Source organism: Oryctolagus cuniculus, chromosome 3 (assembly GCF_964237555.1).
Source record: "Oryctolagus cuniculus chromosome 3, mOryCun1.1, whole genome shotgun sequence".
NCBI classification, from domain to species: Eukaryota; Metazoa; Chordata; class Mammalia; order Lagomorpha; family Leporidae; genus Oryctolagus; species Oryctolagus cuniculus.
In genome coordinates this window covers 162,492,093-162,519,351 of record NC_091434.1, presented here as the reverse complement: position 1 = coordinate 162,519,351, position 27,259 = coordinate 162,492,093, and the positions used below count along the sequence as shown (strand labels likewise).

The 27,259-nt window shown below is 36.9% G+C and overlaps 1 pseudogene; it reads left to right on the top strand.

Moving 5' to 3' along the window:
• Window positions 1-8,826: 8,826 nt before the first annotated feature.
• On the top strand, window positions 8,827-9,438 carry LOC138843258 (ragulator complex protein LAMTOR4 pseudogene; annotated as a pseudogene).
• The last annotated feature ends 17,821 nt before the right edge of the window (window positions 9,439-27,259 follow it).

Here is a 27,259-nt window from a genome sequence, read left to right as displayed (position 1 = left end):
TCATTCTCACAAGGTACTAAGTGCTTGGGAGTTTTTGATATCTGGTGAATAGGAAGATTTAAATTTTAGAAAAGTTTGCTCTGCCTTAAATTATCCAAGGGCTCAGTATTGGGAATAGTAGGCCCTGGCTATTAATGGACAAGTCTTTATTTTCTATTGCTTTTTGGAATAAAAGGATGTTCTTTTAACTTAATAGTGGTTTAGGTTATGAGATACAGTTCGTGAAGTTTACATCACCAAAGCAGAGTTTAAATGTCTTGTTCCTGGATATTTTTAAATGAGACACAGACACATTCTTGGATCATTTGTACTTGCCTTTCAGAATGGTCCCTGTCATAAAATGTTTCATCTTTTTTTCTATGGTATAAGTTCCTTCCAGCTCTCAAAACACTTTCTTTTTTTCTGTAGGCTCTTTTTCATTTCTATTGTAATCATATTATCTGTGCTTTTGCACATATTGGAAAGGAAAGGGCTAATGGTGCCCATCCAGCCATTCAGTCTCAGCACATCCACAGAACACAGGGCAGAGGGCGTTTGGATAGATTAGTCTGCCAGTGTTCAAACGGAGGCATTCATCTCATACTGTATAAAAGGGATTATGAAACATTAAAAAATACCCTTGGAAGTTTAAAGTAGATGTTGGTTTGGAACAGTGAATGAGTCTTATAATGGGTGATAGTCATGTTCTAAATCAACCATGTATACTTTATTTTTTTTTTTTTTGCTTGTGGCTTTTGTTTTAGACCACCTTAATTTTTATTTTTATATGTATTTTCCATTAACTTTCACACACAAATTCTTTCAGAGAAAGTAAACTTTTCAGCTGTACATGCAATAGTTTTTTTTAGCAATTAATACTTCACAATAATCCCAAATACTTAATTAGTTATAATTGTAATATGCACAACATTTTCTTTACAGTTTTCTGGTGCCAGAAATTTCAGTAGAGCCAAATGCATTAACTGGAAACAACATTCTGTTTATTTTATTGTTTCCTACAAAATTAAAATAGGAAACACGCTTCCAACTAACATTTGATTAAAATAAAGTTTTTTAGTACTATTTGTTGAACCCTTTACTGAGTATAGGATTAATCTTATGCATATAAAGCTAATTGAAAATAGATCTTAGTAAAAAATTAAAATGGGACTAGAAGAGGGAGGGGAGGAAGGGTGGGAGAGGAGGTAGGACTACAGGTAGAATGGGAAGAATCACTGTGTTCATAAATTTGCATTTAAGAAACGCATGGGGGCCAGCGCTGTGGCACAGCAGATTAACGCCCTGGCTTTAAGTGCCTGCATCCCATACGGGTGCTGGTTTGAGACCCAGCTGCTCCTCTTCCAATCCAGCTCTCTGCTATGGCCTGGGAAAGCAGTAGAATATGGCCCAAGTCCTTGGGCCCCTGAACCTGTGTGGGAGACCTGGAAAAAGCTCCTGGCTCCTGGCTTCGGATCGGGGCACCTCTGGCCATTGTGGCCAATTAAAGAGTGAACCAGCGGATGAAAGACCTCTCTCTCTCTCTGCTTTTCCTATCTCTGTGTAACTCTGACTTTCAAATAAATAAGTAAATCTTTAAAAAAAAGAAATGTATGAAGTTTTATACCTTAAATAAAAAGTTTCTGGGAAAAAATACAAGATTTTAACACTAATCAATGAGTAGTAATATAAAAAAATAAAGTCTTACAGAAGACATCTGTGATATTTGGTGTATAAATTGGCAGTTCAGAAAATTTATTGAAAAACTCTTTCCCTGCTCATCTATTTATCAGTTCAAACATTATTAGCACAGCTGAAGGTGAAAATTAGAGAAAGATGGTATTATACTGAACCTTTTACTATTCTAGCATTGAATATTAATGAACCGTATAGTGACTGATCGTGTATAGTTGTCTTACTGTTGATTAATTTTACTGCTTGTTTTTATAGTTGTTATAATATGTAATGTAATTATATTTTTATTAGTCAGGTACTTGTCATTTTTATAATTATAACTCCATCTCTAAATAATTTTTTAATCTTAGAGACTTCTGGCCATGGGCTATGTAAACAAAATAAGTTTCAATTAGTATATATTTCCCCAGAGAATTAACAAATAATATATATTATGTAAATAATATCCCTTTAGGCAACATAGTGGCCTAAGAAGATGATAGACAAAATTATCTAAAAGTAAAAATATATTGAATTATACAATGAGCTAATATTATATCATTGTTGTGAAAAAAATTGGAAAGGAAATGTGATTTAAAGGAGAAAAAGCAATGCTGTAAAATTTCTAACCATTACAATGAAAATTATACTTAAATATAAATATATATATCAGGTTTATTGAAGTATATTTGAGTAATGAGAATTATCTGTATTCAAAATGTACAATATTTATATGTTTTGGTATACATTTTAGATTGTTCAAATGATTAGCACAATCAAGTTAATTAACAGCTATCACTTCACATTGTTATGTTGTGTATTTGTGTGATACAATAGTTAACATCTACTCTCTTAAAGTTTTAAGTATATTATATAATCCATTATTATTGGTCACCATGCTATACATTAGGTCTTCAGAAATCATTCAGCTTATAATTGCAAGTTTGTACCATTTGATCAACATCCTGAATTTCCACCACCCATGAAATAAATGCAAATACCCTGTAACTCAGTTTCTGTAAGCTGTGCTTTTTCAGATTTCCATATAAGTGAGATTGTACTATTTGACATTCTGTATGTGTTCCATTTCACTTAGCTTAATGTCCTCTAGTTATATATAAATTATTAAATTTTTGTTAGTGGCTGTCAATACTCTTGTCAACAACTTCAGGAGCTGTTGGACACATTCTTTAATGATTCTTAATAAATTAAAAATTTTGCAGCTATTTAAAACATGGTAACAATTGGACATTCAAAATAAAATTTGCGTGTGTATAGATTTATAAATGTTTCTAAGGAAATGTATGATTTTTTTTTGAAGACCAATAGCCCAGACCATAATGGTTAGTAAGACCTAAGGCTCCATATTTGGAATTTGTTAGTTTTGGCATAGCTGGTAAAGCTGCCACCTGTGACACCGGCATCCCATATGGGCACCTGTTCAAGACTTGACTGCTCTATTTCTGATCCATCTCACTGCTAAGGTGCCTGGGAAAGCAGCAGAAGATGGCCTATATGGTTGGGTCGTGCACCCACGTGGGAGACCTATTGGATGCTCCTGGCTCCTGGCTTTGACCTCAACCAGCCCAGGCCATTGGGGCCATTTGGGGAATGAACCAGGCGATAGAAGATCTGTGTGTGTGTGTGTGTGTGTGTGTGTTCCTCTTTGTGTAACTCTTCCAAATAAATAAAAAATAAAATAAAATAACAAAAACTAAAATATTTGACTGTAATGGCTCATGAGTGAAAAGGCATTTATAGGCAGAAGGATCTCCAGAATCACAAGGCCATCTAGCTCTCCCTAGTATTAAATTCACAACACCAATGCATAAATGGAAATCATCATTACATAACAACAGCTGGCTCAGTGCTAGGTACAATGTGGACATACACTAAATCTTTTTCAATAAATAAATAATCCTGGTATGCTGATCTAAGACTCTATCATTCTTGTGATATCTAAAGAGCCCCTCTTTATATACCACTAGGCATACACAAAACATCTGTATATCTGCACACACATATGCACATATCTTTGAACTTAAGCTTATTTTTCTAATTATAAAGATCCCATATTAGAATTTCGTTTTTCATATTTGAAAATAATATTACATATATGACTCTTCTTTCTCAGACTTGCAGCCTTTTTTTGCATTACTCCCATATCTACCTTGTAGGAGAATTTGGTTTTGAAAAATATTTTTGCCTTGAGGTTTTCCTAAATTAATATTCTAGTACTAGAAATAGTTTGTATTTTTTCTGAGAAATTCTTGTTTTAATGAAACTTGTCTGACTTAGAGATGACATTTAGACTGTTAATTATTAACTTTGATTAACTCATATACATGTGGAATGAAGATTTTATTACACAATTTCCTGATTCTTAGTGATTTAAATTCTCAGTACATATTTGTCTTAGACTGCTACAATAATTGGCATTCAACATAAAAGGAATTCCGCTGAAACAAAGCTCCCACTAAGTAGCAATTTATTTTTCTATATCTTATAGATTCATTCCATGCATTCCCACATGGTTAACTCCATCTGTCATAACTACCAGAATGCTATGGGCTGCTTCTGTCTCAGTCTTTGTTTACATTCCAAAATGAACATTTGTAAATCTGTAAAATTTATAAACAGAAAAATGAAATTCTATGCAGATCATACAGAAAGGGAAGCATTCTTTCTCCTTTCCTTTTATGCACATTTTGTCTAATGTGTGGTATTTCAGAGCTTGTGGATTTTAGGCCCTTCTTCAGTTCAGCAATGAGATGATAATGAACCTCATCATAATAACTCCAGATTATTATATTAGTACTGTTAGTTCAACAAAGACAAATTATATATGGCTTGGTATAGGCTTAATATCAAAGCTGTTTACTTGAATTCTAATGTTTGGAAATTCAATTATCTGCTCTCTCTCCCTGTCTCACTGTATATAAATATATACATATAGTGTATACATATATCTGTGTATATATAATGAGTATCTGTATTCAAATTATACAATATATGTATGTTTTGATATGTATATGTATATGTTGTTGAAATGATTACCACAATCAAGTTAACTATCACTTCACATTATTACATTTGTGTATGTTTGTGGTATATATATATATATACACACACACACACACACCACTATATATACCACTATTAAAAAGAGTACTTGATTAAGCAGAAATCTGATTATCTCCCCTAAGGTCATAGCTGATAGAGAGAATATGGCAATTGTGGGCCTGACAAAGGGCTTGTGGACTGTTCACAAGACTGTGAGTCTGAATGTCAGCATCTCACAGCAAGAACCCTCATGACCAGTGAGACCCAGATGCACAAGTATGCGTGTTTCTGTTTAAACTCTCTATTTATCATACTCACATAGAAGACATTTATCTTCTAGCTTCACTCAGTTCCATTTTTCTCAAGCAATCACCGGGACTCATGATTTGCCTTAGAATATTGTCCAGTATTTCCGCCTTTCACTATTATAGCTTCTCCTCTTACCCCTTAAGTAAGGTAAGAGGGTCGGGAACCAGGAACTGGGAACACGTATCATTGCCCCAGCTTTGCCCACAAAGAGCTCTATTAAATTCCCCAAGCAACCTGGCATTTCCTACTCTATTTCCTGATATAACTACATTGGACTGACAAACATGTAATTTATTTTTTAAAATCATTTTTAAAATATTTTTAAAATGATTTGTAGCCTTAAATAACTTTGGCTTTAAAAACCCACATTAACCAATTAAAGGATAACAAAAACAATTGCCTTGACTTAAAGTCAGATTTGCAGCCCATATGGCTCCAAGTTGCCTTTGTTTCTGATCATAGTACTTTGCCACCTCCACAGGATTAAACCCGGACTAGAGTGGTGGGAAATGAGATGCATGGTTATCTTCCTCTCCCAGCCAATATATGTGAAGAAGACCCTCCTTCAAGAGCAAAACTCCAGACTGCCTACCCACACATCACCAGTGCAAGACTGGATCAAGCCAAGATCAGCTAGTACTATTCAATCAAACAGAACTCCTGTGCTGACCCAAAAATAGCAAGAGGTGGTATTTTAAGTCAGGAAATATTGCAGTGACTCCTTTTGTGTCAAGAAACCCAAAGTAGAGTAGATGTTTGGCCTAGTGTTAACAAACTGCTCAGGATGCTGTACACTCCACATCAGAGTTTGGATTAGAGTCCAACTCTGACTCCTGCATCCAGCTTCCTGTTAATGTGCACCCCGGGAGGTAGCCATTATGGTTCAAGTAAATGAGTTTCTGGCTTGTATGTGAGAGACCTGAATTGAGTCCCAGGTCATGGCGTTGCTTCACCTCCCACCCCCAAGCCATTGTGGCAATTTGGAGAGTGAAACTGTTTGTCTCATTCTCTCTCAAATAAGTGCATTTTAAAAATTTAACAAACTGAAAACCATTTCAACTGCTCTATTTCACATTCTAAATAACTTTAAAAAAAGATTTATCTATTTATTTGAAAGGTAGAGTTAGAGAGGTAGCAGAGAGGGAGACAGAGAGAGAGAGAGAGAGAGAGAGTTATTTTCCACATACTGGTTCACCCCCCAAAATGGCTGTTAAAGCCAAGTCTGGAATAGGCTGAAGGCAGGAGCCTGGAACTCCATCCAGGTCTGCCACGCTGGTGGCAAGGACCTGAGAGCTTGGGCCATCGTATGCTTCTTTCTCAGGAGCATTAGCAAGGAGCTGGATTGGTTGAATGTTTCTGTGATCATCACTTCATGAAAATTCTTGTTTCCCTTAGCTTCTAGAAAAATGCCCCATTAAAAAAATATAGATTTGAGGAAACAACTTTATAATGAGTTGTTGCATTTTTCACCAAAACATTCTTAGGTAATATGGAATCAAAATATTAGACTAAAACTACAGCATTACCATGTGAATTTTCCAGCATGTGAATTTTGTCATTATTCATAGGATAAAAGTCAACATTTTCGATATCTTGCCAAAGATTCACTATGACCTGGATCACCTAGTTTTCTGGTTTTATTTCCTTTGACAAAACTTTGATTTGGTTACATTGCACCATTTATAAGTCTCTGGGGAGTCCTATTGCTTCTGTCTGTCCTTCAGCCTTGGCCTTGAAAACCTCACTCTCACATATTCCTCTCTGTTCATCCAAAGCCCACTTTCTTACCATTGCCGAAGGCCTAGCTCAAATACTCCACAAACATTACTCCACCCAGTTGACTTCCCCACCTGTCTGGTAGGAATCACCCCACTTCCCTACTCTGCCAGAGTCCTCTATTTTTATCTACTTAGGATGCTTTTCTCATTTTACATTTTATTTTCATTTCTATGTTTATACCTTCTAACTTTTATCTCCTCAGAAGAGAAACCAATTATTCATTGTAATATGTCTTTAGTGACTTCTTCTTCTTTTTTTTTTTTTTTTGACAGGCAGAGTTAGAGAGAGAGAGAGACAGACAGACAGACAGACAGAAAGGTCTTCCTTCCGTTGGTTCACCCCCACAAATGGCCGCTACAGCCCTACAGCCGGCGCAGCATGCCGATCCGAAGCCAGGAGCCAGGTGCTTCTTCCTGCTTTCCCATGTGGGTGCGGGGCCCAAGCACTTGGGCCATCCTCCACTGCCTTCCTGGGCCACAGCAGAGAGCTGGACTGGAAGAGGACTAACCGGGACAGAATCCGGTGCCCCAACGGGGATTAGAACCCGGGGTGCTGGTGCCGCAGGCAGAAGATTAGCCTAGTGAGCTGCAGCACAGGCCCTTTAGTAACTTCTTGATGGAGCCTTAAATAAATATTTGTTGAATGAATACATGAGAAAATACAGAATAAAATGTTATTTTATCAAAAGTGACAAAGAACTAGTTTTTAAGAGCTGAGGTGGGAAGATCTTCAATCCTCTGTGTTTGTTAACTGGCCATATTCAGATGGAAAGTAAACTCTTTGTTTTGTTTTGTTTTCATGACAGGAGGTAGTTTTACAGCTCAGATCAACGCTACCCACCAAAATTTGGCTCCTATGGAAGTCAGGCTTGCTGCTTCCTAGGAAGACTGGGAGATATGGCCTTCTCTTCCTTGTTGATTATATTTCAGAGAGATATCCAAAAAAAGACACTCCTGGGCTGTAAAATTGGCAGAGATCTTTAAAAACATTTGCATCTAGAAGAGGAAGAAGTCACATTAAACAAGTTTTCTCAAAGTAAATGATATGAGGAGAAGTAAGTCAAGGACCTAGAATTAGGAAGAATTCTGCTTAAGCTTAGTCAACATAGGGACAAAAGACCTCAAGGCCATCTTGGGAGATATGAAATGGTATTTTAAAATATAATGTTGTACTAAGGTATTGAATAAAGTTTCAGTTTCAGTTTTATTTATTTATTTGAAAGGCTGAGTTATGATAGTGTCAGGGGTGTGGAAGGGAAAAGAGACAGAGATGAATCTTTCAACAGCTGGTTCACTCCCCAAATGGCCAGTGTTGAGCCAAGCTGAGGCCAGGATCCAAGAGATTCATCTGGGTCTCCCATGAAGGGAGCAGGGGTCCAAGTACTTGGGCCATCCTTTGCTGATTTCCCAAGTGCATTAGCAGGGAACTGGATTGGAATTGGAACAGCTGGTACTCAGACCAGTGCTCAGATGGGATACTCAGATGGCTTAACCAGCTATGCCAATACGTTGATCCAGATAGCTAGTTCTTAAGTTATCTTCAGGGAGTCTAAGAGTAGTAAATGTCATCTGTTCCAACCTTTCTCCCAATGTAAGGATTCTATCTCGATTTTGAGGGTTAATAATTTACCAAGTTCTTTATCAATTCCACTGGCAATTATAATCATTATGTCAAAAAGCAATTGAAAGAGTCGGAGCTGTGGCTTAGCAGTTAAACTCAGCCTGCAGCGCTGACATCCTGTATGGGCCCCAGTTTGTGTCCTAGCAGCTCCACTTCTGACCCAGCTCTCTGTTGTGGCCTGGGAAAGCAGTGGTAGATGGCCCAAGTCCTTGTAACCCTGCACTCTCTTGGGAGACCTGCAGGAGGCTCCTGGCTCCTGAGCAGCTCAGCTCTGGCTATTGCCGTCACTTATTGAGTGAGCCAGCAGATGGAAGACTTCTCTCTTTCTCTGCCCCTACCTCTCTCTGTAACTCTGACTTTCAAATAAATAAAATGAATCTTTAAAAACAAAAAACAGGTCGCTGAGGGGAGGGAGGAGTCCGTCTGGTGGAAACACGTGACCCGGGCCTGCAGCCGGAAGCCACCTGTCTCATAGGCAGCTCCTCAGGCACCTTAAGGCTGCGATGACTTCGGCGCTGACCCAGGGGCTGGAGCGAATCCCAGACCAGCTCGGCTACCTGGTGCTGAGCGAAGGCGCGGTGCTGGCGTTGTCCGGGGACCTGGAGAATGACGAGCAGGCAGCCAGTGCCATCTCAGAGCTGGTCAGCACGGCCTGCGGATTCCGGCTGCACCATGGCATGAACGTCCCCTTCAAGCGCCTGTCCGTGGTCTTTGGCGAGCACACGCTGCTGGTGACTGTGTCGGGACAGAGGGTGTTTGTGGTGAAGAGGCAGAACCGAGGCCGGGAGCCCATTGACGTCTGAGCCTGCCCGAGGGTGAGGGTCAGAGCAGTGGATGTGGGGCCGGGGGCCTCTGACGAGGAAGACAGACACGTCGTCCGCCTCTCTTTGCTTGCTGCTAGAACTAAGGTCTTCTGCTCACCCGTCGTCCCACCCCTGTGGAAAGGCAGAGGCTTGGAGACTGCTGTGTTTCGGAGAATGGAGGCAAGGGGACCTCTGTCGTCCTTCCCTCCCTCCCCCCCCCCCCCAAAAAAAAAAAAAATTGTTCTCATTTTGCACAATTCTCACTAATACAAAATATTTTGATATTACTACCTAATCTTTTGACTAGAAACTTTCTAGGCTGAAGATTCCATATTATGCAAAAAATAATATAGCTAAGTAACTCAAACTATTATTTTCAAAATAAAATCAATTTAATCCATTACTGGTTTTCTTTATTTAAGAGCATATGTTCAAAAATTCCTTTTATGAGAAAAATAATCATGGTGATGCACATTTTAGAGACACGTGAGGTAACTTTAATAAAACTTTGCAGTGCTTAAAGTTGTTGAATAGAATAATTCTTTCCCCCCCTAGGATGTGGATAATATATGAATACCAGGCAATTAGCATAGATGTGTCAAAATACTTGATAGAGATGCTGAATCACCATAGCCATCACTAAAGCTCCCTGCTGGTGTCTGTCACACTCCCCAGTAAATTTCCTCTTCATATATTTTTAGACAGAAAGTAAAGGCATCTAGGAAAACATGTGAGGCTATCAAATATGTTGCTGCTTTAATGTGCTTGAAACATCTATTTTAAATGTCGTCAAATTTGCCTCCCCATGAACTATTTTTCTCCTTACCTCTCTCTATTTCCTTGCAAAGACTTTGTAATTGTTGTATTGCCATTCTTCCTTCTTCATTTAATCAGCCGCAATACCTCAGGCCAGATACCTGCCCGTGAATGCCTGCTGTCTTTGTGTGCCTTGACCAAAATGGATAGCGTAGTGAACTTCAGTGCCAGATGCTTTGATAGAATCACTGTTAAATAATGTAAGATGGGTTTGCATGGTTAACAGACAGGATGAGCATCACACATAGACGACCTTTGCAAGTATCCTAAATCTTCCAGGATTGCAATGCATTGCCATTTCTTCGTTTAAAAATTACATGAATCTTTTTATGTATATTTAGAACAAATTTTATGAAAAACAAACCTTTCTGTATGAATTAAATGTTTAGCATATAGGACTGATATTCCTAATTTATGGAATATCAGAATTATCTCTTGCATTTCAGGAACAATAAGGGAAATGTTGACTTTCCATGTTCATTAAATTATTACAATCTCAGTCTCTCTTCCTGTCTCCACTCCCCCCCTGACCCACGCAAACACACAGAGAAAGACAACTGGAATTCAATTCTTCTATGCTATGGGGAACTGAACCCAAGATAATTCCCTGTCCTTGTGTTATAGCATGCTGGAATCAAGTGAAAATAATTTAGCTGCTTGCTCCAGGAAATACCTGCTTCAAGAAGATAAGAGTATGAACCAGCTAAACGGATTACTTATCAAAGCTAACAGCTTCCTGATCAAGACTTGCTTGAAGACCCTTGGCTCTCTGTGCTCACAAATCTAAAGTTGTGATAGCTTAAATGCTCCCAAATGTTGACTAATTTCCAGTCTTGCAAAAGCCACTGAAAATCACCTGGCTTAGGTCCTAAAACAAGCATTTTGCCTTAATTTCTCATTTTGAGGCCTCTAAATCTTTGTCATGGTTATGTTCTCTCTACCTGTAGTAAATCTAAGAAACTTAACTATGATCACCAACCGTTAAGCGTTAAGTATCTGAAGGATACTTCTCTACCACATAAGTACATCTGAAATTCTAGCCCCTGTCATGTCCCAATTATTTGTACCAGAAGCATATGGAATACCTTCTCCTAACTGTCAGCTGCCAGCATTCCTACAAATTGGTGAATAATGATTCTTTTTAAGTGAATACACTTTGGTGAGATCAGACTCCTCGCTAACTATCCTCTCCACTCCTTGCCCTTCTCCCTGAAAAGTTAAGTCCTGCTGTGGGCCAGATCTCTTAACTTCCTACTCACTTATCTCTGATTTCCCTTTGCCAAAATTTTAACTACTGAATGTTTAATTAAAAATATTTATTTATTTCAGAGGTAGAGTTATAGCAGAGAGAGGGAGAGACAGAGAAAGGTCTTCCATCCACTGGTTCATTCTCTAAATGGCTACAACACTGGAACCAGGCTGTTCTAAAGCCAGAAGCCAGGAGCTTCTTCCAGGTCTCCCACTCAAAGGCAGGACCAAGCACTTGGGCCATTTTCTATTGCTTTCCAAGACTATAAGCAGAGAGCTGTATCAGAAGAAGAGCATCCCAGACACAAACTGGTGCCCGTGTGGGATGCCAGCGCCGAAGGCAGAGGGTTAGCCTAGTACACCACAGCCCCATCCCTAGCCATCTAATTTTTACCATAATTATTATGGAGTTAATTTATATAGGGTTGTTATAAATATACCTTAGAAAGCTTGTTTGAATCAATAACCTGATACTAATTAGCTATATAAAATTTAGAACTGTGCAAACTATTTTTGCCTGTCTCCTCAATTATAACAACACATATAAAATGGATTAAATAGCATCCTATAGTTGAATTCATTTTACAAATATGAAGAATCAGAGAGAGTAGGTTGGGAAATATCATTATGCTCTTACATATGCATATATTAAATGCATAAAATTTGTTCCCCTTATATAAACAAAAATGTAAAATTATATGATATTGAGTTAACAATATGTCCATGAGTAGAAAGTTTTGTTTACTGTGAAACCCCCAAAAAGGGTCTTTAAACTCCTGGATTTGTGCTAATTACCTGACGAGTTGTATTCTTTGTGTCCAACAAAATGTGCGTGTGGCAAACTAAAGTAACAGCTTGGACATTCGAGGACTACTATTCAAATTTTCCGACTTCTGGGAACCTCAGCTTCTTATTCTGTTGGCACTTCCCACTGACCTTCTAGCCGTGCACAGTTCATTAGCTTCAGAGTGTGAGCATGAGCAGGGAATGTGCACAGAGATGAAACTCAGCTCTTCTTGTTATCTTCTTGTTATCAGCCTGTAAAATATTTGTGGGGCAGAGGCTTTACGTTTGCCTGTGTCCTCTCATTCAGGGAAAGGCTAAGAACATAGGCCATAAATACTTAACTGGGTGTTCTGTGGACTGCGACATCAAATGACTTCAAAGAGAGAGCCATGCCAAAGTGCATTATAATCAGCATAATCGATTTCTATTACTTGGAGCTCATTATAACTGTTAACTTTTTCTTTTATATGTCTACCACACTACATATTTTATTAAGTGTTTATATGTATATATTCCAAAGAGATGGATATCTGTTGGTTATTGTACTAAGGGTCTATATATTTTGTTCCTGTGTTAAAACTACACAGACACTTAGCAATTCCTGTGGCTTAAAAATTGTGGAGAAAAATATGTAACATTCTAAGCTCTGTAATCCTGATTTTCAATCCAAAAAGAATAATTGATGGGAAAAAGAAAAGCCCTGGATAGAATATGGGCTTTCTGAAAAAAAGTTTTTAAATTATCTGTCTTTAAGTGACTGCAAGAGGATTTTCAGTAAATACGTTCTGATTTAACCATTAATATCAAATGAAGCATCTTGTGAGGCAGACCTAGCTGGAGGCATTGTTCGGAGCCCGAGTTTCTCACCGCTCCCTCTGGCACACACCACTGCAATCAGACGGAGTTAACGAGCTTTCTGCTGGGCTTCCCCCTGCTTGCAGCTCTGGAAACTTTGGAATAGTTCTTCAAGAAACCCTTGATTAGGATTCCTCACAGTAGGCCAGCTATGAGGACACAAAGGGCAAATCCAGCTGTGACCATGGCTTTATATAAAAAACAAAGTTTGTTAATTAAAAAAGTCACTGCTATTGCTGAAGCCAATTCTACAAAAACCCAATGACTTACTAGTGTAGACCGAACATCCTTATGGTGAAACAATGTTCCCTATAACTTTATTTATTTTTAATAATTTATAATGCATGATCACAATAATCAGTTGGCCTTATGTATTGCGAATTCATGAACAATACATTAAAACTATTGCATTTATTTTAGTAATTCAATAGTGAGAAAATATATTTGCATTTCCATGACACATTGAAGATCTGGCAGGAGTAGGGAGTCAACACATACTCTAAGGCGAAGGCAGCTTGAATGATTGTATACCTCCAGGATCAATCAGGAACAAATCCATGCTCAGGTTTATCTGTTCTTCTGTTTTCTGAGAAAATTTCCAGATCCTTGCACTGTGCAATACACCATAGGAGAAATCTAAACTGGGATAAGTAGACAAACTATAGACTGGAAAAAAAATGATTCACATTACATTTACCTGGCAACATATTTGCATTTTATCTATGTAATGAACTCCTACAGATAACAATAAAGAGGAAAACTGCTTAATAAAAACATACGATTTGTGTTGATGTTGCAAAGAAGAAATTAAAAAATCCAATAACCACATGAGAAAGGTGTTCATCCTTGTCATTTATTAGGGAATACAAATTAAAAGTACACCAAAATGGTAAAGTTAAAAGCTGTCAATAGCAAATATTGACCAAAAACTATGGAATAGCTAAGATACCCACACACTGCTAGAAAGACTGTAAAATGGTATGCAATTTTAGGTAATCCACAATCTCTTGTAAATGAAACCTGTTTCTATAATACAGCCACAAATATATATATATATATATATGTATATATATATATATATATCTCCACCCAATTCTACTTCTATGTCTTTGTCAAAAAGAAATTATAACACAACAGAGTTCTTCAAAAAGTTTATGGATGATAGAATTAAAATGTATATGTTTGGCATAATTAAAAAGCACATGTTTTTTCATAATATATATACATTTCCATGAATTTTTGAAAACTATATACATGGATTTAAAAATTTTGCAGAAAAACATTTCCACAGAATTTTTGAAATATTTATTTGTTTATGTATTTGAGACATAGAGAGCTAGAAAAAAAAGAAAAAGAGAGCTTGCATCTTCTGATTCTCTCCTCAAATACTCACAATGGTTAGGGCAGGCAGGCTGTGGAAGATGGGAGACAAGAATTAATCCAGGTGTCCTATGTGGGTGATAGGATCCAAATTACATGTGCCTGTATCACAGCCTCCCAGAATCTACATTAGCAGGAAGCTAGAATCCGGAACCAAAGATACAAAGTGAAACAAGGGTCTCTAATGTAGGACCCGTGTGTCTTTTTTTTTTTTTTTAAGATTTATTTATTTATTTGACAGGTAGAGTTACTGACAATGAGAGGGAAAGACCGAGAGAAAGGTCTTCCATCTGCTGGTTCACTTCCCAAATGGCAGCAATGGCTGGAGCTGCGCGGATCCGAAGTCAGGAACCAGGAGCTTCTTCCAGTTCTTCCATGAGGGTGCAGGGGCCCAAGTGTCTGGGCCATCTTCTACTGCTTTCCTAGGCCATAGCAGAGAGCTGGATGGGAAGAGGAGCAGCCCGGGCCTCACATGGGATGTCGGTGCCACAGGCGGAGACTTAACCCACTGCGCCACAGTGCTGCCCCAGATGCTCTGCATCTTAGCAGCAGTGTTTTTAAAAAATTTACTTACTTGAGGGAGGGAGGGAGGAAGGAAGAATTAAATTGGAATCTTACATAAAAAATGTGCTAAAATCAACTCAAAATGCACTGAACACTTAAACGTGAAACCTGAAACTTCCAAATTGCTGTAGGAAATCACACAGCTACAGGATATGGCAATAGGCATCAATTTTTTCTTCCTTCCTTCCTTCCTTCCTTCCTTCCTTCCTTCCTTCCTTCCTTTTTATTTGATAGGCAGATTTTGACAATCAGAGAGAGACACAGAGAGAAAGGTCTTCCTTCCATTGGTTCACACCCCATATGGCCACCATGGCCAGCGTGCTGCACTGATCCAAAGCCGGGAACCAGCTGCTTCCTCCTGGTCTCCCTATGGGGTTGCAGGGCCCAAGCACTTGGGCCATCCTCCACTGCCTTCCTGGGCCACAGCAGAGAGCTGGACTGGAAGAGGAGCAACCAGGACAGAGTCTGGCACCCCAACTGGGACTAGAACCCGGGGGACTGGCGCCGCAGGTGGAGGATTAGCCAAGTGAGCCATGGCGCCGGCCTTTTTTCTTTTTAGATTTGATGCAAGAACTGCAGACAACCAAACTAAAAGTAGACAAAAGGAATTACAACAAGTAAAAAGGTGCTGCTCAGCAAAGAACACAATCAGCAGGATGAAGAGACGGACTACAGAATGGGAGAAAATATTCAGACTATATACATCTGCTAAAGCTAATGTCCAAAACTCAGAATGAATTCAAACAACTCTGTAGAAGCCATACAAATATTCTGATAAAAAAATAGACATGGAATCTGACCAGATATTTATCAAAAGAAGACATTCAAAATTAACGAAAAAATGTATAATAAGATGTATAATAAATGTCCAACTTGTTTAGTCATTAGGGAAACAAAAATGAGAACCAAAATGAGGTAACATTTCATATCTCAGATGGTTATTATAAAAAAGATAAAAGATAAAAAATGTTAGGATGCAGAGGCAAGGAAACACTTCCACACTATTGGCAGAGGAGTAAATGAGTACAGTCATTATTGGAAAAACATGTGGAGATTCCTCAAAAACACTAAAATGAAATCACCATATAATTTAGGTGTTTACAAAAATGTTTGAATCAGTTTATTTAATAGATATCTACATTCTTTAATTACAGCACTAGTCACCCCAGCCAAGTTATGGATCCAACATAAGTTTCCATGAGCTGATGAATGGATTAAAAACGTAGTATAAACAAGGAATATTCGAAAATTTCATGTAAAATGCATGTTTTTTTTTTCATTCTCATTTGCATTGTAAATAATTTTGGAGCCAGTGCTTTAGCATAGTGGGTGAAACAACAACCTGCAGTGCCAGCAACCCACATGGATATGGGTTCGAGTCCCAGCTGTTCTACTTCCAATCCAGCTCCCTGCTGGGAAAGCAATGAAAGATGGCCCAGAACTTCCTTGGCCCTTGCACCCATGTGGGAGACCAAGATGAAGCTTCTGGCTCCTGGCTCCAGCCTGGCACAGCCCAGACCTTGCAGCCTTTTGGAGAGTGCAGATGGAAGATCTCTCTCTCTCTCTCTCTCTCTCTCTCTCTCTCTCTCTTTCTTTCTCTCTCTCCGCCTCTCCTTCTCTGACTTTCAAATAATAAATTAATTTTTTCAAAGTTAATTAGTTTTAATAGAGTCAATAGAATTTGTAGATACAAGTTTAAGAACATAATGATATCCCCTTTCTTCCTCCCTCCCTCCCTTTCACCTTCCCTCCATGTTTCTTTTTTTTTTTTAGTTTTTGAGATAATATATTTTAAATTTATATTACAGTTAAGAGCTTAATATTTTATCAAATATATTTAAAAACAAAAAGACTCAAGTTTAGTGGGAATATAAACAATGGCTATAAACAACAATTGAATATATAAATAAGCATTTCATCCATATATTTTTTTTTAATTAGTCATTCATAATTTATTTCAGCAAAACAGAAGCTAGGACAATGTATCATCTAAATATTTCCTGTGTTGTTACAAGATAATAATTACACTCTTTTAGACTTTAAACCATCTCCTCCAAACAGTTTATGCACAGGAATAATTTTATGCAGATAAATGCAATGCAAATAATTATACATTATATTTTTGTACTCTATCATTTACCACCAATCTGGGAAAACATATGGTATTTGTGTTTTTGGGACAGGCTTATTTCACTAAGTATAATGATTTCCAGTTGCATCCATTTTGTTGCAAAAGACAGGATTTCATTCTTTTTTTCTGGCCAATACACTCAGTATAAGTGCCATTTTTTTAAATCTAGTCATCAGTTGATGGACATCTGGGTTGATTCCATATCTTACTATTGTTAATTGATCTGCAATTAACATGAGGGTACATACGCTGATTTCTTTTCCTATGGTTAAATTCCTAGTAGTGAGATGGTTGGGTCATATGGTAGATCTTTCAGCTTTCTGAAGAATCAGCATATTGTCTTCCAGAATGGTTGTACTAGTTTGCATTTCTACCAAGAGTGGATTAGGAACATTTTTTCCAAACATTCTCACAAACATTATTATTTTTGGATTTGTATATGAGAGTCATTCTAATTAGAGTGAGGTGATATTTCATTCTACTTTTTATTTGTTTTCCCATGATGGCTGAGTATTTTTTCATGTGTCAGTGGCTACTTGATTTTATCTTTTGAAAAAATGCCTGTTCAAAACCTTTGCTCATTTCTTTTTTTAAAAATATTTATTTATTTATTTGAAAGTCAAAGTTAAAAAGAGAGAGGAGAGGCAGAGAGAGAGAGAGAGAGAGAGAGAGGTCTTCCATCCACTGGTTCACTCCCCAGTTGGCTGCAACAGCAAGAGCTGAGCTGATCCAAAGCCAGGAGGCAGGAGATTCTTCTGGGTCTCCCATGTGGGTGCAGGGAACCAAGCACTTGGGCCATCTACTGCTTTCCCAGGCCATAGCAGAGAGCTGGATTGGAAGAGGAGCAGCCTAGTCTCAAACCAGCTCCCATATGGGATGCTGCTGCTTCAGGCCAAGGCATTAACTTGTTGCGCCACAGCTGGGGCCCCTCTGTTCATTTCTTAACTGGATTCTTTGTTTTGTTGCTGCTGAGTTTTTTGAGTTCTTTATAGATGTTAATCCTTTATCAGCTGCCCCTTTAGCAAATATTTTCTCTCATTCTGTCAGTTGCCTCTTCACTTTTATGAGTGTTTCCTTTGCATTTCAGAATCTTCTTGTTTTTTATTATTTACACAAAATTTTATTGGCATCTAAATGTTTAAAAGAGAGAAAGGTTTTTGGGAGAGCAGCATGAAAGCTTGAATGCTGCCCATTAATCTGTTTTCTTTCCTCTTCTTTATCCTCATCCATCACTCCCATATCCCAATTCAACAACAGGCTTCACCAATCCCATGGTAAGTAATTTGGAAACTACTGATCCACGATTTAGGATTAGCAGTCTCTTCTCCCTAGTTATTTATGTGTTGTGTCAGTATAAGCCAGTTTTAGCGGGAAATCTCAAGCATATCATTAGGTCTTCTAACTTGTATGCACAGGTTATGCATATACAGCAATAGATAACAGTACTGGATGTGAGGGCAATACATTTTATCTAAACATATATTTATATAATATATAATTATATGGTATTATATAATATTTAGTTAATAAATATATTTATCATGAAATTTTTCATTTTAAGTATAATTATTTTATAGAATCGTTTAGCAGCCATTGTATAATATACAAAGAAAGATATCAAATCTCTCTGGAAAGTTTCTTCCTATCTTTCTATTGTTAATTTCTCCCCTTTGTTCTTTGTTGTTCAAGTCAAAGATCTGTTCTGTACTATTATTTTGTTTTTCCTTCATTTCCTATGAATAAAATCATGTGATATACACTCTTTTTTATTTGATTTATTTGGCTTAACACTATCACTATCTTAACAACATTGAATCTTCCTTTCCATAAACACAATATATCTCACTATTTTTGCAGCCTTCTTTAATTTCTCTTTGTAATGTTTTGGAGTATTCAGTCATACACAGGTTTCATTAAATATATTCACAAGTTTTTTGTTATAAATTGGAATTCTTTAACATCTCATCTTCTAATTGTTCATTATCAATATAAAATTTAATACATTTCATATTAACTTGAAAGCCTACAATCTTGTTAAATTCCCTTATTTGAATAGTTTTTCTATAGATTCTTATTGAATTTTCTTTTTTTTATTCTTTTTTTAACTTTTATTTAATGAATATAAATTTCCAAAGTACAGCTTATGGATTACAATGGCTTTCCCCCCCATAACTTCCTTCCCACCCACAACCCTCCCCTTTCCCTCTCCCTCTCCCCTTCCATTCACATCAAGATTCATTTTCAATTCTCTTTATATACAGAAGATCAGTTTAGCATACATTAAGTAAAGATTTCAACAGTTTACACCCACATAGAAACTCAAAGTGAAAAATACAGTTTGAGTACTAGTCATAGGATTAAATCACATTGTACAACACATTAAGGACAGAGATCCTACATGAGGAGTAAGTGCACAGTGACTCCTGTTGTTGACTTAACAAATTGACACTCTTGTTTATGGCATCAGTAATCACCCTAGGCTCTTGTCATGAGTCACCAAGGCTATGGAAGCCTTTTGAGTTCACCAACTCTGATCATATTTAGACAAGGTCGTAGTCAAAGTGGAAGTTCTCTCCTAACTTCAGAGAAAGGTACCTCCTTCTTTGATGACCTGTTCTTTTCACTGGGATCTCACTCACGGAGATCTTTCATGCAGGGTGTTTTTTTTGTTTTTTTTTTTTTTTTTTTTTTTTTTTTTTTTTTTTTTTTTTTTTTCCCAGAGTGTCTTGGCTTTCCATGCCTGTAATACTCTCATGGGCTTTTCAGCCAGATCCGCGTGCCTTAAGGGCTGATTCTGAGGCCAGAGTGCTGTTCAGGATATCTGCCATTCTATGGGTCTGCTGTGTATCTCGCTTCCCATGTTGGATCATTCTCTCCCTTTTTTATTCTATCAGTTAGTATTTGCATATTTGCAGACACTAGTCTAGTTTATGTGCTCCCTTTGGCTCTTAGTACTATCATTATGATCAATTGTGAACAGAAATTTATCACTGGGACTAGTGAGATGGCATTGGTACATGCCACCTTGATGGGATTGAATTCGAATCCCCTGGTATGTTTCTAACTCTACCGTTTGAGGTAAATCAGCTTGAGCATGTCCCGAATTGCACATCTCTTCCCTCTCTTATTCCCACTCTTATATTTAACAGGGATCACTTTTCAGTTAAGTTTCAACACTTGAGAATAACTGTGTATTGATTACAGTATTCAACCAAAAGTATTAAGTAGAACAAACAAACAAACAAAAAATACTAAGAGGGATAACGTATTAAGTTGTTCATCAACAGTCAGGGTGAGGGCTGATAAAGTCACTGTCTCATAGTGTTCATTTCACTTTAACAGGTTTCCTTTTTGGTGCTCAGTTAGTTGTCACCGATCAGGGAGAACAAGTGGTATTTGTCCCTTTGGGACTGGCTTATTTCACTCAGCATAATGCTTTCCAGATTCCTAATAGGAATTTTCTTTTTTTTTAAAGATTTATTTATTTGAATGTCTGAGTTACACAGAGAGAGATGGAGAGGCAGAGGCAGAGAGATGTTTTCCATCCACTTCCATCCATTCACTCCCCAGTTGGCCGCAAGGGCTGAAGTTGCACAGATCCGAAGGCAGGACCCAGGAGCTACTTCCAGGTCTCCCACGTGGGTGCAGGGACCCAAGGACTTGGGCCATTTTCCACTGCTTTCTCAGGCCTTAGTTCAGAGCTGGATCAGAAGTGGAGCAGCAGGGACTGGAACCAGCATCATATTTAAATTATTTAAATTATTTGTTTCCAATCAATTTGCATTTTAATGTTTTTGCCTTATTGTATTAGCTGTGATGTTAAATAGAAGTAGTGGCAATAGGTATCCTTGCCCTATTCTTGATCTTACGTAGAAAGAATTTCACTTTTGAGTTCAATGTTAGCTGTAGGCATTGATAAGAGGCTCTCATTAATAATGCGGAGGTTTTCTTTTATATCTAGTTTGTTGACATTAAATGATAACTTTGTGGATTTTTTTTTCAGTGGTGTCCAGTCAGTCTTGAGACAATACATTCAATATGTCTTTAAATCAGTTTATGTAGAAGTGTCCTTCATTTAGAGCTGCAAAATCTTAAATGATGTGACACATTTGATATGAACAAGTGTACAACAGCACTAGATTCAAGTACAGGGAAAAATGTGAGTCATTGAAGAATGTACACCCACCTACAACTTAACAAAACTGCCAATCCTAAGAGCAAGTGTATTTTTGGCTTTCTCTTGCTGTGTGTATGTACAACCACTTGGGGAAGGGGGTGTGTGTGAAAAAGGGGACTATAGTATTACATTGAGTTTTGTACAAATTTAACTGATATTAACAATAGAATTTTCAAAAGCAGTTTTGTGTACACAGATATGTTAAAATATACATGTATATATTCACTATATATGTAATTGTCAGATTATATAGATATTTATAGTATATGCAATTATAATGTATTTATCATGTATAATTATATTTATAGTGCTTATATACAATTTAAATATAAATATTTCTTTAGAGTATGCATATGCTAGGTAGATTAATACAATAACACACTCTAAGGTGTGATAAAATACATGTTTGATATTAGCTATATATTTTTTCATTCTGTAAATACTGGAGCAATTGGAACAATATGTGTTGATGTTTTCAAGAGGTTCCAGTAAGGTAAATTACACTTAGGGAAGATCAGATTACATTTTTCTGGTTGCATTGCTGGCTCTGGTAAGTATATGGTCACTCCTATACTCTCAGGTGTAAATAGCTAGACCACCTCTTAAAGAAATTTGAAGGACTTGTCACTCTGTGAATAAATGTAATAGATTTAGGACAGGATAAGAAAGGCATAACTTGTCTAAAATTACGCAATATTGGACAAGGGAATCAAAAGAGATCAGGTGACTTCAGACAAGAAGTGTATCATCACAATTTTATAGCTTCAGAGGATGTATTGTAGCATTTAAATGACTTTATCTCTTAAATGTAGGACAATTAAATAAGAACGTAGTATTATCAGGTTCATATTTAATGAATAACTATTTTATGATTTAATAATAAGCAATCTAGTATTACAAGACAGTGTTAACATTTACTGAGAGAAGGAATTGTATCATGGAATTAGAGATGATAGAAAGCTGATAATTTTGAACTGAATAAAATCTGATTGATGCTTACATTAGGCTAGTTTAGTCAAGGCCTTGCTAAAAGTATAAACTGATTCTTTAAGGAAATTAAAATTTTAATTAGCAGTAAAATAGAGTAGCAATGCAAACAAAATGGTAAGCACCTATGGTTGGGAATTTAGCAATTAACTCCTTTATTAACATGTATTGAAAGTAATTGCGTAAGATATTGCAATACAATATGATATGTATGTATTATTTATTAGCTTTGCAGAAAATGTATTAAAACCACTAGCTTTTAGTCCAGTGCATAAAAGTTTTTCCTGTGGTTCATGTCACCAGAAGGACATAAGCAAAAGTTAGGTAGGTAATTCATATCAGTGTATCTCCATCAGTGAGTAGAGAGGATCAGAAACCAGCATGAAACCTGCCTTTAAGAACAGACCTGGGATGACTGACCCAAATTCAGAAGCACAGCAAAGGAAGAGAAGAGCTAGCAGGTTCAGAACACAGCTACATACGCTATGCAAAGCAGGTAAGCAAGGCTTAGTAGTCTATCTGAGTGACAGTTGAAGGTTGGAGAGCTCAGTGTGTAATAATTGTTTTACATGGATGTTCCCAGCATTAGTTCTTTACCCATGGGAAGTCAGGATTAAGGAGTAGATGGAAAATAACTTTAGGGCAGAATGAAAATCACAGAGAAAGAAAAAATGACAGAATGTAGGTTAGAATCTGTATTACTCAAATAGGCTATGACTGAAGACAAAAAGGTAAATTTTAGGTACTCGAGAGTACTATTTTCATGTTTAGAATTTAGACATCCCATGAAGTGTGGTTAAAAACAGATGTATTGGAACACCAGGACCACCATGAAAAATTGATCAGTGTTTGAGGAGATGGACATATTTACTCTGATTTGAATATTACACAGAATATACATATATCAAAGCTTCAGATGGTATTCTGTCAATATGCATGCTTTTATGTATTGGTTAAAAATAAAAAATAAACTATGTGTGTGGGTCGAGTAAGGTTGGGTGTAGAAATGCTGAAACTCAGGAGTGTGCATGCTTGTGTTGCCCTAGGCACAGGTAGGCACCCTTTCGTACAGTTGGAGTTTGTGTGAAGCATGTGAGCCCTTCTGGGACACCATCCTATTCTATGAATGCAAACATCGACATCTGCAGCAGTGATGTGTAGCAGACATATCACCTTTATAGTCCACCTTACATTTGTCAAAATGACAGAAGTTTAGCATCCTCGCCTACTGAAAATAATTTAAGTCATTGTGATCTATGGATAATAAACAGAAAACACTTCGTAGTTCTCTAGAAGAGACACCACATTTGCACATTGATTCAAATTAATTAACGACATATTGCCATGATTAATGAGGAAGTGTTAGAATCAGTGTTTTTAAAAGCTACATGTTATTTACATATATTTATAGCTTGTTACTCTTAAGGAACAAATGAAACATGTGGATCACAGCTGAGTAATTCAGAGCTAGGCTCCAAGGGTAGAAACTGCTTTACACTGATGAGGTTTATAGAATTTCTTTAGACTTTATAAAGAGCTGCAGATAAGCTCTCATTCATCTGATGACAAAACAAGACAAGGAGATATATTTGGGGACTCCAACTTTGCATAAAGTATGTGATCGACTCTTTTCAGTGGAGCACATCATTTAAAAATGATTACAATCACAGCTGCTACAATGATGAAGGGGGTTCCATGAGAGTTCTTTTTTCAGGTATATAGCATGTTATGACATTTTGTCGACTAGATTTTTACTTGCTTTTTCATCTTAAAAATTCAGATTACTCATCTATATCCCATTATATCATTGAACATGGAGATTGATGTCTCAGAGAAATGTATATATTTTGTGGCAACAGACTGGAGAGTGACAGCAGGAGAGTCTACACATTTATGGAAATGGTAACAGAAATGCATTGCAAAGCAATTCTCAATGATATGCAAAAAGCAATCTGGGTAAGCTTGCAAACAAGACAAAACTAAAAATTCTACCATTCCATACAAAAATAACAAATCATGATAGAAAGCACAGCTGTGTTTCATAGTTGCAATTAAAAAAAAAACTTACTAAACATGAAAAATGACTTAACCCTGATTTTATTTTTGTTTCCATCAATTGTAAGTGAAGATACAGGAAGTGGCTGAGTTGTATATCCTGGTGCAAACTCAAATCAAAGAAAATTACTCTGCACACATACTACTATATACAAAAATCAGTTAAAATTATAAAAGTGAACAATTTATGATCCATTATGGTTTTAACAAAACTACACAAAAATATGTATTAGGAGTTACAAGTTTCTTTAGATTGCTTTTCATGCTCAATGTATGTGAAATTATTACACAACAAAATCCATGTGTTAGCTGGCGCCGCGGCTAATCCTCCACCTAGCGGTGCCGGCACACCGGGTTCTAGTCCTGGTCGGGGCGCCGGATTCTGTCCCGGTTGCCCCTCTTCCAGGCCAGCTCTCTGCTGTGGCCCGGGAAGGCAGTGGAGGATGGCCCAAGTGCTTGGGCCCTGTACCCCATGGGAGACCAGGAGTAGCACCTGGCTCCTGCCATCGGATCAGCGCGGTGCGCTGGCTGCAGCACGCCAGCCATGGTGGCCATTGGAGGATGAACCAATGGCAAAAGGAAGACCTTTCTCTCTGTCTCTCTCTCTCACTATCCACTCTACCTGTCAAAAAGAAAAAAAAAAATCCATGTGTTGAAGAGCCATAACTTTCTAATGATGGAAATTAAAGTATGAATAATATCTGCTATGATTGTGTTTCTTAAATCTGAAAGCACTTCCATTATAAAAGCAAATTTATAGAAAATTCATTGATTGTCTCAGCAGTATTCAGAAAGGTTTAACATGGACAAAAGACAACTGGTGCACACAGTAAGAATTCAGTTCTGAAGTATAATAGTTGATGCTTATTGAAAATTTTTAATGCACTTATAATATTTCAGGCATTCTTTGAAGCATTTTACATGGACATTATTTAACATGGACATTAGATCAGAGCTTAGCAGTGCTTTACAAAAATTATATTTTTTGTGGTAAAAAGTTCATGACAAAATTTACCACCTTAACTCCTTCTAAGTATATAGGTCAATAATGTTAAGTATATTCATATTGTTCAATTAATCTTCAAATTTTTTTATCTTTCAAACTGAAACCTTATACGCATTTAAAAAATCAACCTCTTACAAACACCATTCTACTTTCAGTTTTCATGAATTTGATTACTCTATATATAAAAATTGAGATCATCTGTAGTTTTTTTTATGACTGACTATTTTCATTTTGCATAATGTCCTCAAGGTTCATCCACACTCTAGCCCAATCAGAATTTATTTGCTTTTTAAGGTTGAGTAATATTCTACCTCTGTTGCTTTCACCATTTGGCTTTTGTGAATGTAAGCTTTATGAACATTCACTGGGAAATACTCCTTTGAACTTCTGCTTTCAATTCTTTTGGATGTGTACCCAGAAGTGACACTGCTAAGTGATGGTAGCTCTGTGTTTATCTTTTTTGAGGCTGCATTATGCTGCTTTCTACATTGGCTGCACTGCTTTATATTCAGACTCCCTGTGTACAGAGCTGCACATCCTTACCAACATTTGTTATTTTGGGGGGTAATTTTTGGTTGGTTTGTTTGATTACTTGATAACAGCATTTCCTGTGAATGTGAGGTGATCTCATTGTGGTTCTGATTTGCATTTCATGGATAGCCTTTATTCCCACTTTTCATTTGGAGAAACTGAGTAGCATGATATCCATGTCTGCAGCTGATATGATGTTGTTCAAGGAAAACCCTAAAACTCCATCAAAATGTTGTTAAAACTGTTGAACCGATTTAATAAAGTTGCAGGTTAAAAAATCAGCATACAAAAAACAATATCGTTTTATATACTACCAGTGACCTCACTGAAAAAGAAATAAGAAATCTCATTCACATTAGCTATAAAAATCAAATATTTAGGAATAAATTTAAGCAAAGAAGTGAACAATCTATATAGGAATACATATAAAATATTGATGAAAGAAACCATCAAGGACACAGAAAACAGGAAAGAGATTTCTTGTTCACAGTTTAGAAGAATTAATATCTTCAAAATGTCTAAGCTACCTGAAAGAATCTACAGATTCAATGCAATCACTATCAAAATACAAATGACAATCTTTACAGAATTAGAAAAAAACAATTCTAAAGTTTATATGGAATTACAACAGACCCAGAAAAACCCGAGCAATCCTGACAAAAAAAAAAAAAAATCGCAATACCTGATCTCAAAACATTCTACAAATACATAGTAATTAAAGCAGCATGGTACTTGAACAAAAACCAGAGCATAGACCTATATAACAGAATAGAGAACCCAGAGACTAATCCACATGCATATGGACAATTGATTTTTGACAAGGGTCCCAAGAACATACTTTGGAGAAATGATATGCTTTTCAAAAAATGGTGCTGGCATATGTGATTGTAGTTATGCAGAAGAATAGAATTAGATTCCTTCCTTTCACCATGTGCAAAAATCAACTCATGATGCATCAATATCTAAGTATAAGACCAGGAACCATGAACTTTCTAGAAGAAAAATGTACGGGAAATACTTCAGTATGAATTGTGACAAAGATACAAGCACAACATGTTAATAGGGGAAATGGGTTGAGGGTTTTATATGGGAGTTCTTTGTATTACTGCCTCACAATATTTGAATATTTGCTTTGTAAATTTGAAACTATTCTGAAATAAAATGCTAAAAATACACAAGTCAAAAACAGTTATAAATTTATGAACAGCCACGTGGTGCACAGTGGCACATGAACAAACTTGACCTTTTGTTGCCACATTTCTGACAGCTACTTTGCAGACAGAAATAACAGGTGTATTGAAAAAGTGAAACCGACTCTAACAGTAATTTGGATTGAGTAGCTGTTGTACCTTCAGCACTAGAAATGCAGAATTAGAGAACAATGGGAATAATGAGAGTTTACCTGAATTGATATTAACACTAATGAGCAAGGATGACTGCTTTGCTAGAGTTCACATCGAGTCCCCTGTTTATGAATAATCTTCTTTCCCACGTTAAAA